This window comes from Psittacula echo, assembly GCF_963264785.1.
Source record: "Psittacula echo genome assembly, chromosome: 6".
In the NCBI taxonomy this organism is placed as follows: Eukaryota; Metazoa; Chordata; class Aves; order Psittaciformes; family Psittacidae; genus Psittacula; species Psittacula echo.
The window spans coordinates 12,551,930-12,566,048 of record NC_137743.1 but is presented as its reverse complement, the minus strand read 5'-3'; positions in this window follow the sequence as shown (position 1 = coordinate 12,566,048).

Here is a 14,119-nt window from a genome sequence, read left to right as displayed (position 1 = left end):
TGAGATCTCAGGTATCATTTGCAACTGTCCTGAAGAGTCAGTGAAAGTCATTAGGCTGAACTGAAAACCACAGAAGCATCTCTCAGGGATAAGAATCAGCACCTACTTTCAAGAATTGTCAACCTGTTGTTTTCAGTGATCTTCTGTGGTTAGGAACTTGAAAGAGATGTAATTACTGACAGTACAACTGGCAGTATGCATTTGCTGCCACAGTCTGGACAAGACTCCTGTTGAGATGAACAGTTTCACATTGTTGGAGATCATACAGCTGAGGGGTAAAGGGAAAAGATAAATGAACTCTTGGCCAGCTCGCTTGTTGAGTGAAACTGCGAGTTTGAGCCTCTGACAGAAGCAGTTAATTAGGAAATCATTTATGCACTGATTATCAGCACTGCTTGCCTAAAAACACAATGCAGCACTTGTATGGAAGCAAGCAGAGTGTAACTTCATAGTGTACTTGTGTTGTCAATTACCTGCCTAATAGGCTTATAATTGAAACTACTATTATCATGTAGTTTCCATAATAAGAAATAAACACTGTAAAATAATGTATGAAGCCCCTCCAAGTCTATAGAGAGCATATATAAATCATGTAATCAACATCAGCTTCATTGTGAATCCCAAAAATTGATTAAAAATAATGACACTTCCCCAAGGAACTCTTCACAGAAGCATCTCCAAAATTCAGGAACTTTTGGATGAGAGTTTGGATCTTGAAATAATGGCTTTAAGCCAGAAGTTTTAAAGACTAATTCCAAGTTTATGAACAAATTGACAGTTTGCCTCAACTTCATAGAAGTTTGGACTAGGCCTTTAAAAAAACAAAGCATGCACATGTCCTGTGCAGTACTTCACACAATGGACTTCATTGGCAAAAAAAAAAAAAGTCTGAAACCAGCTTCACTGGCTTTCTTACCAATGACAAAGCAATGTTGTTTGTGGTTTCATCTGTTCTATAACTTTTCCTTTCACACTGCTTGGAATAGGAAGGAAAGAGGGCTCAGGTGGCTGGTATTTCTCTCACTCCATCTATTTCTAGAAAAGCAATGGGGATCAGGATGAGCTGAGCAGTTCAAGGAATCACATTATTCTTGCATTCTTTCCACAGCATAACTGAGTTAAGAAAGCAATCACAGGCCATATAAAACAAAAAAGGGGTTAGGATGTATAGAGACTTAGGCATCTTACTGACCAAAAACTACAGTTTTAACATAATCTTCACAAATTTGGCCACTGATCATAATTAACACTTGAAATGAACTGCAGCTTTTCCTCCTACCAGACACTTTTTCTGCCTGTGAAGATAAGTATAATCTCCACTTGTGAAATAATTGGTGAATCAAGCACTTATTCAACTTATTGCTAATGTCACTGAGAGCTTATATAGATAATACATCCTAGGAATAGAGGAAAAAGAAACATACTTATCCCCCAGATAAAAACTTTGACAAAAAATCCTGACCTTTCTTGGTTTATATAAGTCATTTAACTAGACACTTCTCGCACCATGTAGCAGCTGAGTTAGCTATAGGAGAGATATTTTTCTCATGAAAAACCCAATGATTAACTACTTGAAAGTAATCTTGATGAAACAGAGTGACCTCTTTCACTTTCTTTCCTCTATTTTAATACCTTCATTTAAGTGAGGAAATTTGACTTTATGGAATATTCAGTCTTGCTCAAAAATACAAGACTTCCACCCCCCCAAATCCTCATGATTAAACAGAATGACTTATTCTGCTTGGGTCTAATTTGTATAATAAATTAGCCATTTCACTGTAGATTCTGAAATGATAGTTGAGCCAGTTAACAAGTTCTTCTTACTGCACAACTAATTCTTAGCTTCAAATAAATCCTGGGTGTATAAATTAGACTGATTTTTCCTGTTTCTTCTAATAAAATGTCCTACATATATCTCCTCCTTATAAAATGACAACAGTTCCATTTGCTTTCTATCGCACTTAAGTCAGCATCCCTTGCTGTCACCACACACCTCTTTTGGGGACATTGAGTTGAGTGTGAGCAATTTTCACGTCAGATAGGTCTGATTGGATCCTTGATGCCAGTTTCTTCTGTGGTCTTGCAGATCACAGGATCATGCTCAGACCTTTCAGATGCTCTCTCCCTGGAGATGTGGTGATAAGGTTGCAGCCTTAAGCCTCCAGAGCCTGCCAGCCACTGCACCACATCTCTCTAGCTTCACCAGGTGTCTACTGGCTTCTCAAGTATATGTCTTCAGAGACACAATGCACAACAAAATAAATTAAGAAAGGGAAAAGAACCTTAACAGGGAAAAAAAATCAATATTGAAAACACTGAAGAGCTGAATCATCCTTAAAGAAGCCAAGCGTCAATAAGCGGTTGTCATGTCCTTTTTCCAGTTGCTGTCTGCATGGCAGTTGTGCTCATACGAAGTGTGCTCCCCAAACCAGAAGCAGTCAGTTCTTAAAAACCAAGCTATTTCCATATCATAGTATGGTTTGGGTTGGAAAAGGACTTTAAGATCATCTTGTTCCAACCCCCCTTCCATGGGCAGGGATGCCTCACACTAGACTATGCTGACCAAGACTGTCCAACCTGGCCTTGAACACTGCCAGGGATGGGGCAGCTACAGCTTCTCTGGGCAATCTGTGCCAGTGCTTCACCACCTTCACAGTAAAGAACTTCTTCCTTATATCTAACCTGAATTTTGAAATTTGAGTTCCTATACTTACTCTCAACTCATGTCTTCTTACAACCACTTGCAAAAAAGTTGCTCTTCCTCAGATGTGACACAGAAACCAGGAGAAAAACTGTCTGGGGCTAGGGCAATAACCGGTTGTTTTTCTGGTGAAGTCTAATGTGTCTTTTCGGAGGACGGGTTGTTTGCAGAAATACAGTTTATAGCTTGGGCAGGAGAAGTGAAGATGTTCTCAAAGCATCATGAAAAGCAAATATTCTGCATAATCCGACACAAACATATCACATGCTGCCACAGGATGTTTGCTTAAATTCTTGATATTTCAAGGCTTTCCACAGTACATATTTGCACAGCCAAAGAGTATCAGGACCCTGATCTTGGCTGGGTCCTGCACAGCTGACTTAACTGATTATTAATCTTGTTTATTGTACCCCATTCTTTGAGTATGTGAAAGTGGGAGGTGAAAATAAGATAGCCCTTTTAGTCAACTGATTTGTGGCATTTGCCTCTCCCAGCTGTGATGGACAAAGGAGTGGACTGAACAGTCCCCAGATGTCCAGCCCATGCATCTGGGCAGAGATTACAAACCTCTGGCAGATGGTCTGGAGCATTCTTGTTCTGAGGATAAATATCCTGCCTGCAGACAAAGAAGGAATTTGCTTTTGCAGCTTAGCTGTCAGAAAATGCCATTTCAGAAGGGCATATCCTGAGGGAATAGGTGAAGAAAAACGTGGGATGTAGATGCAGATTGGCAGTGCTCTGACCTTCCTTAGAATATAGCTTCGCATCCATACCCCATAGCAGCACATGCTTTGTTCCCAGCTATGCTGCTCTCTGTCCTGTGCCACCCAGAGGAGCACAGCTGTCTTACTTAACTCATTTAAACTTTCTCCATTAAATCAGCTCTACAGCACTGCTTTCTGAATGCCCATTTGTCGATATGTCTCTGCTGCCCTGGACTGAATATAATATTCCAGGTACGGTTACAGCCAAGCTGTACAGAGGAAAATTATTGGCTTTATTTTCTTTCTCTATAATGTAGTGTCTCTGACCATGGGCTAAGATTGCACTGCCCTTCCTTTTGCTGCTGTATCACATTGCAAATTCATCTATGATTTCTCTATTGCTAGCCCTCAATCTCTTTCAACACTACTGCATCATTCCATTGAATATAGCATTAATATGTTAGTGTTTATAGACCAGTGAGTGCTATTGTGGGAGAGCTTGAACTAGACCATGTAGAGACAATGTAATATTGATGCTAGCCAGACAAAGAGAAAACTGATGATTCAAAAATAGAACAGAAATGAGGAACAGGATACAGGGTTTAGTGAATAATAGATCCTTAATTTCTGTGGTAGATCAAAAGAGATTTAAAAAATTTCTCACAACTTAAAGGTAACAAACTTTAAAAAAACAAAACAAAACACAAAAATCTAACATTAAAATAATGATTTTGAATTTCACGGAGGTATTCTATTTACCTGGAAATTAAAAGTCTTGACAATTTTCTATTTTGATTTGTGTTCCTTTACTGTCATGTAATGATTTAAAAATCTCTTTTCAAGGGAAAATATTTTTTAGCTTTAAATCTCTTTTGTTTTCTTCTTCAACAGAAATGTCAGCTAAAAGACAAAATTTTTAATAATTTTTATATAATTTTATATATTTATATAATTTTAATAATTTTTATATATTTTTTTTTTGTCTTCTTTCAAAGTTGATAGTATTGGCTAAATCAGTTGCCAGCTTCCAGTACAGGTTTTAGTTTCTTCAAGACCAGCTTTGAGAAAACTGACTGTTAAGTCTATGTTCACTTAAATACATAAAACACAATCAGAGACAGAAAGGAGGTGAACAACTGAGGGTGCAATGCGAAAGGGAGAATAAAAAGGAAGGAATACCATACACAGAGAAAATGGGGAATGGATAAAGGATCAACATAGAGGAAGAATTTAAAGGTTCACAGGGAGAGAAATAAGGATAATATGATGGAGAGTGGGAATAATTAAAAAAAACCCCACAGATTATCTGTTCCCACCTAGTTTTAGGAAATTATTGAGTTGTCTAAGTCAGGTGTCACGCACTTCCACTGCAAGTAAAGGGGAAAAAGAATCTTGACAGGAGGAGCTGCACCTGGGATCAAAATATGTATTCAGATTGATGCGTGTTTCTTCACTGAAGACATAAGGTGCCAAAGGTGACCAGATTCCTTAACCAGGCTTTCTGCTTAGGCGCTTAGAGTTAGGTGGCATTAAACTAGCCAAGGCCCTTTAAAAAGTACATTTATATTCTTTTGGTTCATGGTCTTCCTGACATGTATCTGGTATCTAATTGTGGGGAAAAGGCTGGTGAGCTGGGATGCTTTATTTACAGTGTTATACACATAGTTGTTTCATAGCTTATGGAATAAAAGGAAAATTACATGAAACCTTTGTCGTTCCTTGATGAATTACATGGCTTGCTAGCAATAGCAGTCAGGTTACTGGCATGGATATCTGGGCCTTCCACCAATGACACCAAAAGGTAGTGGCTTATATAACCATACAAAGAAAAACTACAAAATAGGTCTGAGTGCCCTAAAGAATCAATTGCCTTTAGTTCTGATGACTTCTTGATCCTGTCAAGAATAATATTATCCTTTCTTTAAGGTTTTGCAGTGGGACAGACAAGCCAGCATGTTGGCATCTGTATATTTTGGTTGTAGATCTTGGTGCCCAGATGAAGACAACAGACAAATATACCAGCTCTTTGTTGCAGTGTGGATCTGTTTTAGATTAACTGTCTAGGCAATCCTTACACTTGGCCTCCCTGACACAAAATGTTCTTGACTGAGCACTGGGTCAAAAACAAAGATGTTCCAAGGTGCAGGTTATTTTCCATATCCTCGCTTCATTAGCTTTATGCCCATGATATTGTAACTGCCATTTTCTAAGATCAATGCTTTCAAAATATTTATTCTGCTGTTTACATCTTCTGAAAAAGTCATGTGTCACCTACCACTGACCTCTCTGAAATGCATGTATGCAGTGCTTTATGCAGTGCTTTAACACCACTAAACTGGCAACAGGAGTAAATAAAAGCGCCTGTAAGACTTCTTTCTTTGATTCTTTTTCTGTTCATGTTAATACTCAATTGCAGTCATTGCCAGATGTTTTTTATTTCCAAAAGAAAGCTGACTTACAAAATAATCTATGTCTGCATTATTCCAAGTGAAATCAGAGACAGCAGGCTGCCATAAATGTTCAACATTCTCTGCTTTGAAATCGAACAAATGTTTGCATGATATGAGGCATTAAGCTCTTCTTTTTTACTACCAAAAGATTAAATTCTTGGGTGTCAATCAACATCAGTCCACCAGTTCTCTTATTAGGACCCACTATGCAAAAGCTGCAGACCAATGCTCATAATTCCAGCATGAGAAGCTGCAACTGCAGATTTCTGCAGGATCAGCCTGTACTCATCCCCAGGGAATGCTTGCCTGAACATGCTCTTATATGCAGGAATCTCTCATCTCTGCCACTGAATCTCACCATTCTCTGCAGTGACATAATGACAGTCCGTGAAGAATACTTTTCTTTAACTGATGTTGGAGCTGAAACAAGTCTCCCTTGTGTTTGTTGTGTGTATCCATTGGTCCATTGCCAACAAGAGTATTTTTGCCAACAGATATCAAACCAGCTGATAATGAAGCTTTTGATTAAAATTAATTTAGAATCATCTAACCATAATAACTAAATGGTTATTTTAGTGGTTATGATGTCTTTACTGTGAGACATCTCATCACAGAGGCAGATTGCATGAACCAAAGTAATTGTACGTTATGAGAACTGACAACGACAACTTGCTGTTTCCACTAGACAAACTTCTTCTGTTTGGAGCTGTTGTGCAAAATATGGACTGAGAAAACATCTCTGCTGTGGCTGAGGCATTCTGAGTGAAGATTTTCAGTCTAGCATCTTCACTTCTCCCTGCAGTTCTCCCCTCTTCAGTGACTATATCTACTGCTTCATTAAATCTAAAACCAAAAAGGGATACAGAACATCAAAGTATTTCTTTGTATGATGTTGAAAAATTAGAATAAGGACAAATCTAGGTCTCTAAGCCCTTAGATTCCAAAAAAGCAGTTAAACTTCTCCACTTATCATCATCTTTAAGCCCATTCTCAGTTGCAGTGGAGTTGAAACCTCCTTCTCAGATTGCATAGTACAGTCAGGACATGAACTTAGCCTTGGGCTGGGTTTTTCAGTTCATTCAGACTCTTCTCTGTGGTGCAGAGCCTGGAAGCCCAGCAGGGTTCATTTGCAAGGTGATCTGAGGTTTGGGAGCTTTACTGGAGCACAGGAAATAAGTGAGCATCCCCACATTTCAGAAGCAGTTTGGCAAGAAATAGGACAAGAGTCTACAGGAAATGTATAAAATTGATCCCATTAGGTAAATCATTTTGGTTTCGACAAATCATTTTTTTTTTCTAATAACAACGTGCCTACTTGGTCATCCTTACAATCCCTGGCCTACGATTTTCTGAAGCCTTTTTCGAAGTGGTGTACCTGCAGAACTGACATCCAGGATCAGATCCCCATCCAGTGGTGATAATCTATTAACCCATTACAAGCCTGATTGTCTTTCCCCTGTCCATATATTTTTCAGACTGTTTCATCAGTGTATAGATTATTAATAATATCTATCAGTGTCTATAACTTCTAGTTGGGGTTGCTAAAAAATTAAAGATATAAAGACATTCTTGTTGTGGGTTAGATATTTTGTGTCACAGAGAGTCTTAATACAATGGGAGGCTGCAGAATTCAGCCATGAATCTAGATTGCAGTCATCAAGTAAAATAAGACTAGAAAAAAGTAATAAAAGTCCTCCTGAGTGATTCTTTCCTTCAATATAAGCTAATATTTTTGGAAGATGTTAATGCTCTTGTTGAACTCTGGATCAAACATAATGTGAGTTGTACCTTTCTGAGCATTTCAGTTCCCTTTGTTAAATAATGGATCTGAGCATACCAAACGTATCTCATGTGAAATTAAATATGGTCCCTTATGGTTCATGTTCAGGCAAACTTTAAATGCAATGTAAAGATAATATTGCAATTAACTTAGATAAGAGTATTTTAATCTATATATTTATGATTAAGCTGATTTCCTTTGCAGCTAGAGGAAAGAAAATAAGTTTTCCAGTGATGCTTTTCTTTCATTCTGAGTCTTTATATTCGAATGTCAATATGCAATGTTGCAAGATGGATATTTATAATTATTCTGATTTCATTAGCTAAAAAGCCAGAATTAGATGGTAAAAATTAGATTTTAATGAACAATTTCAACATGAGGAATTTATGAATTGGTGTCTTGAGGATATCATCATGACTTAGAAATGAGGCAAATTAGACAAGTCCAATAGGAAAAAGAAAAATGCAAGGTTGAAAGGATATTAAAATAACTTCAAACAGAGCAGAGGGGTAGGAATAGAGAAGCACATGGAATTAGCTTTAATTCAGAGCAGAGGGGTAGGAATAGAGAAGCACATGGAATTAGCTTTAATTCGGAGCAGAGGGGTAAGAATAGAGAAGCACATGGAATCAGCTTTGATTCTTGTTTTAATATTGCAAAATAACTCTGAACAGTGCTGGTAGAACCTGGGGAACAGACTTCAAGAGAAGGCAAACACGAGGCTGGGGAGAATAAAAGTATCCAGCAGAGATACACTGCTACTGCACCTATCACTGTTTTGAAACCAGTGAGGCCACCTGAACTGAAACAAAACATCTGTGCAGACTGCATACATAATACCCGCTTGTTCTGCAAAATAAGCCCATAGTGGTTTTGCACTTTTGGCCTGTGAATGCGTTGACCCTCATGTATAAGTGAGTCTGGGCTTTGGACAGTGAGAAAAAATATATCTGAAATTAACCATGATTGGGATGACTAGGAATAAAAGGCAGCTGTTTGCACCATGCTAAATAAAACAATAAATATAGAAATCTCTTTACCATATACTCTGTAGGTGTAACATAGATTATAACTGTATACCTCCTACTTGAAGTGTTTATGAACTGAATGAATGAGGTTGAGAAAGAGAGCAAGGAATCAGTGGAATCAAGAAGAGATCTGACTCTTTAAAAGGTCAAACACTTGGAAACAAATCTGAGGTGTCCTGAATCCTAATGCAATATCATCCTCATTAAACTGTATCATGGCCTGAAGCAAATGCTCAGTATAACTGCATTTTTACTGCAGCAATTTTAAAATGATGGCTCTTATGGCATATGCATGTCTCATTTGTTATATACAGTCATGCAAGCCATGCAGATGACTGTTAATGTTACCCTCTCTCCCCCTCAACTATTAAATAAACTCAGAAATTACAATGACATTAAAAACACTTCGAGCAATTTTATGTGATCATTAAGTCAGAATATTCCACTCTGGAGGCTTCTGTTATTCAGCAGCCTTGAAATTACTTAGATCAATTAAGTGCATTATATTTTATATGGAATATAAGAATGTGTTTTTTTCTACAAAAGGGAAATATAAATAATGAAACAAGGAGAATCTCTGGCAACCTCTTTGTAGTCCTGTGCTGGTTTCCTTATATATGAAAGTTTTCACTTCATTGGGCTTGCTTTTTCCTTTCCTGGTGAAATAGAGTGGTATATCTCTATAATCTGAATATTTTAGCGTAAGAAAGCCTAAAAGTCTCTCTTACTATGCCATTCCTTTCTTCTTAGGTGATAAAGAAGAGAAATAATCATGCATAAGCCACCCAATCATCAAAACTAAGAACCTACTTACTGTGTATCCTGAAGAAGATCTTTTAAAGAATGCTTCATTCTTCTGTAGATCTGAGGTACCCCCTCAAAATACTCTCTGTATCCACTGACAGCACAGAGACAATCTGAGAATCACCTTCAGGGGCAGGTCTCTGCAGGGGGTGCTGGTGTCAGGATACTGAACAAACCTAAGGAAGAGCAGTAGGGGGATCAAGCAGAGCAAGTCAGTGATTCATTGAGGTAGGTCACAGCCAGATCAGGCAAAATTACTGAGATCTTCTAATGAACAACATTGAAAGGGTCATGTCCCTTTAGAGAGAATAACGTATGACAACATCAGGCTTCATCATCAAGTGAAGATATTTATTTATTTATCCATGCTATTCGTTAGTGTAATGTTTTTATTGTGATACACATTCATTTATATTTTATGCAGAAAGTGGGCTTTTTGTTGTTAATCATAATTTTTACTACCGGTCATTACTAATGTAGGAGAATGTTTATGGACTTTGGTGTCATCTTAGTACATGACGTTGCAGGAAAGGTCATTAGTCGTTAGCTACTGCTAATAATTAGTGTCTAGGTAGAACAATTAGCCAATCGAGTACAATGCAAAAGTAGCTTCAGAGAAAGCATTCCTTATTGTGAAGTGAAAGGCCTAGAAGGTAGTCTTCTGGCTTACAAGAAAGCTGATTGGAAGGCAGTGTAATTAAATCCTTCATGTGCTGTGCCCATCCTGCAGAGCATAAGGGGACTTACCCAGAAAATGGATCCGATAACCTGGCCCCAGTGCCATGCTAATTCTCGTGCTGTTTCGCAGCTCAGCCACAAAATTACAGTTATGCGGGATTAATTAGTACCATTCTCCATAAAGCTAATATTCAGTGTAAATGAAGGGGATTAGCAGGGAGTTATGCGGTGGCTTATGAGAAAAGAAACACATTTTTAAACAGGGATCTTAGGATGTATAAATTAGAAACTGAGGGATTTACTTTCAAATACCAATGGTCCACTGCATCAAATATGATTTTGCTTTGCTTTGGCACTGGAATATGTTTGCAGAAATAGCGTTGTGTTCCACTAGGTGCAGCTGAACATCCGTAAGTATTTCAGGTGTCATCAGCTTCTACATTATAAAATCCAGAAAGGACTGAAGAGAACTTCAAAGGAATTACTTGTATAAAGTGGATATTCCAATACGCTTGAACTACATTTTGTTTAAGCTTGTTTTAGAGAAAACATTTTTTGAAAGAAAACAAAATCAAGCAAAATCTATAAGCATTTGATGGCAATCTAAAATTGTCCAGTAATACTGTGAAAACTGTTCTTGTATTGTTCTAATGGTTAATATCTTCCCTATTAAATATGTATGTATAAATTACCACACAGATTGTTTGTTCAATTTTGGATTCTAATCCTTGAGTTTACTGTAGTTTATCAGTTTGATTTTCAATAGTAAACTCATCCTCCCCACTGAAATCTGTATGAAATGGGATGAAGCTACTCCATGCCTTTTCTAAATTAATAGATTGAATTCATTAAATATTTGTATTTTGGCATACTTTTCAATACTTCACTCATTCCCATTTTCAGAACAATTGGCAATATGCTTCTTGAATTGCAGACACCAGACCTGAACATAATATTCCTGCAGTGATTGCAGCATTATCAAATGCCGAGGAAATCTAGCATCTTGATCTCTACTCAGAATTGTCTTGTTTATGCTGTAACACATATTTTTCACTGGAGTCTTTTGTTAACAGCATCATGTTCACTTGATTCAAGAATATTTATCCTTGTATTGAATTCACTAAGCAGAATTCTATTCCTTCCCACTTATGTAGGCTGTAGCTGTGTCTAACACCCTTCATTCCTCTTCTATCTCTGCTGGTATACATTAGTTACATACAGACTGATTTAAGGTGCAAGAACCTTTACAGCAGGAACTAGACTATGTGGTACATACATCAGGCACATTGGGTGACTGCAACTTGGTGAACTCCAGATAGCCCAAGCAGTGAATCTAAATGCATTTATGTGAACAGAAAATGGGTATAATATTTGCTCCCCAGAAAGGTGGAGGAATGTGCCACAGATGGCTATTTCTACTGTTTCTTACATTCTTCACTAAGAACCTGTAAATGGATACCACGTGAGATGATAGGCTTAATCTGATGCAGTACAATAATTCTTATCTTCTTCAGGGAAGAGGAAAAGAAAGAAGAGGAAAGCTAATAGGGAGATACAGAAAATTACAATTCTTTCTGAGAAGAAACCAGAACAAAAAGAAATACAACTGAGTCACAGAAATACACAGAGATCTTCTCAAGTGACACTGCTCAAACTCCTGTATTTTACGTAATTCTGGGCTTTGATTTCAGCCCTGCTCTTTCCAGCTGGCCAAAGCCTGTCTGTGGATGCATATGTATCTATAAGTAACACTTACCACCCTGGATGCTGCACCAGGGCTTGAAACAAACACCTACGAGGCTGGAAACTTGAGTCAGCCCTAAGACTAAATGTGGCAGCTATCAGAGGCAGACACTTTCTGTGGCAGTGGCAGAGAGAAGAGCATGGCAACTTCTGCAAACCAAGGACAGCACAGTGCAGTCTTATTTATGATCCTTAGTCCCAGTAGGCTACACAGTTGGAAGACATAATTCTTCATTTTGTGAAGAAAGATGGTAGAGGCATCAGAAACAAGACAGAGCCAATAACTTAGTTGACACTGCAACCAGCTTACATTTATCTCCCTCTGTACCCTGCTCTAGCTTTTTCCTGAACTGGTTCAGAGCACTTGCAAACAGAATCTCCAAATATCTCTCTTTGTCCATGCCAAGGTGTATTTAGCAATTACGTTGCACAGGGTTAGTATATTTTTCTAATGAGAAGAGGTGTTATGAAAGCTTTTATGTTGTTTCTTTTTTATTTGGTTAATACACTTAGAGTAAGTGAATGTGGATCTGTGTAATGTTTTGTTAATGTGACATTTATTCTCCTTTCCTTACAGCCCCTCCTCAAGCATGTCTGCAAATCAATCTGGTTTTGTGTTTAATGCAAGTTATCAATCATCTTTTCATGAGAAAATGGTTTCATATTAAGGGGAAGGAAACATTCTAACATATTCTTTCTATTATTGTTCCTTGGAAAAGATCCAGATTTGCAATAAACCAGTGATTGGAAATGCACAAAGTATTTTAATATCCTAATTATTTTGATTTAACTTCCTCTAGTAATTTAAATTGATACTGAATTTATTTAGAAGCCATTACAAAGGGAATCCCCCCACCCCCCACCAAGTAGTTCAGAAACACATGCTGAACTTAAGCTGAAGACAAAATAGATTGTTCATATTCCAAGCTGTCACTGGTATGAGAAGGGGAAACTTTTGTATGAGAAAGCCAGGTGAAGGGAAATGGGGGGGAAAAAAAAAGGCAAACAAAATTGCTATATATATATGTATATGTCCAATTATTATTTAAAAATTCATTTGACTTAAGAAAAAAAATGTTACAATGGCAATTTTTCTGTCTTCAGGAGATGATAATCAGACACCCACTGTCTTCCTACGGTGCTGGCACTCTCATAGGTTTGACTATATGAAAAGACCTACTCAAAATTTGCATCTCCCTGCCTACTTTTTTTTCCCACGTTATCTGCATTTTTACCCTATTGTTACAATCATGCTTTGCACTTTCACATAAATTTAATCCAAGGTCTTCACAGGAAAGCTTTGCTCATGTCATAGAATCATAGAATAATTAGGGTTGGAAAGGACCTTAAGATCATCTAATTCCAACTCCCCTGCCACAGGTGGGGACACCTCACACTAAACCATGTCACCCAAGGCCTCATCCAACCTGGACTTGAACACCGCCAGGGATGGAACATTCACAACTTCCCTGGGCAACCCATCCCAGTGCCTCACCACCCTCACAGTAAAGAATTTCTTTCTGATATCTAACGTGAACTTCACCTAAGTTTTAACCTGTTAGCCCTTGTCCTATCACTACAGTCCCTACTGAATAGTCCATCCCCAGCATTCTTGTAGGCCCCCTTCAGATACTGGAAGGCTGCTATGAGGTCTCCATGCAGCCTTCTCTTCTCCAGGCTGAACAGCCCCAACTTTCTCAGCCTGTCTTCATACGGGAGGTGCTCCAGCCCCGTGATCATCCTCGTGGCCCTCCTCTGGACTTGTTCCAACAGTTCCATGTCCTTTTTAAGTTGAGGACACCAGAACTGTACACAATACTCCAAATGAGGTTCCCAGGATTTCTCAGCATCTTTGGCCTGAATGGACTGAGAAGACTTAAAGGTGATAATGCTCAGTTTTCCAACAGATATCTCAGAAACCTTAGAAGCCATCCTTAGAATGCTCATTGGTTCATGGAACACTTAGAATGCTCATAAAGGTTCATGGAACACTTCCTGTATATGCACTAAGAACTTCGTACAAGCACAAAAATGTTATTGCCAGGTTTTTCCTGAGATGAAGCCAGAAATGCAGGCAGAAGGTGTGTCAGCACTAGGTTCCTTAGCTTTTCCTAGATCTTTCATGGCTCTAGAGATATTGGTAAAAGCTACAGATAGGTTCAGTGCCCTGATGTGCTACTGACACAGTAAGAAACTATCCTTGGCTTGATAATCTAATGGCTCCAGGCCTG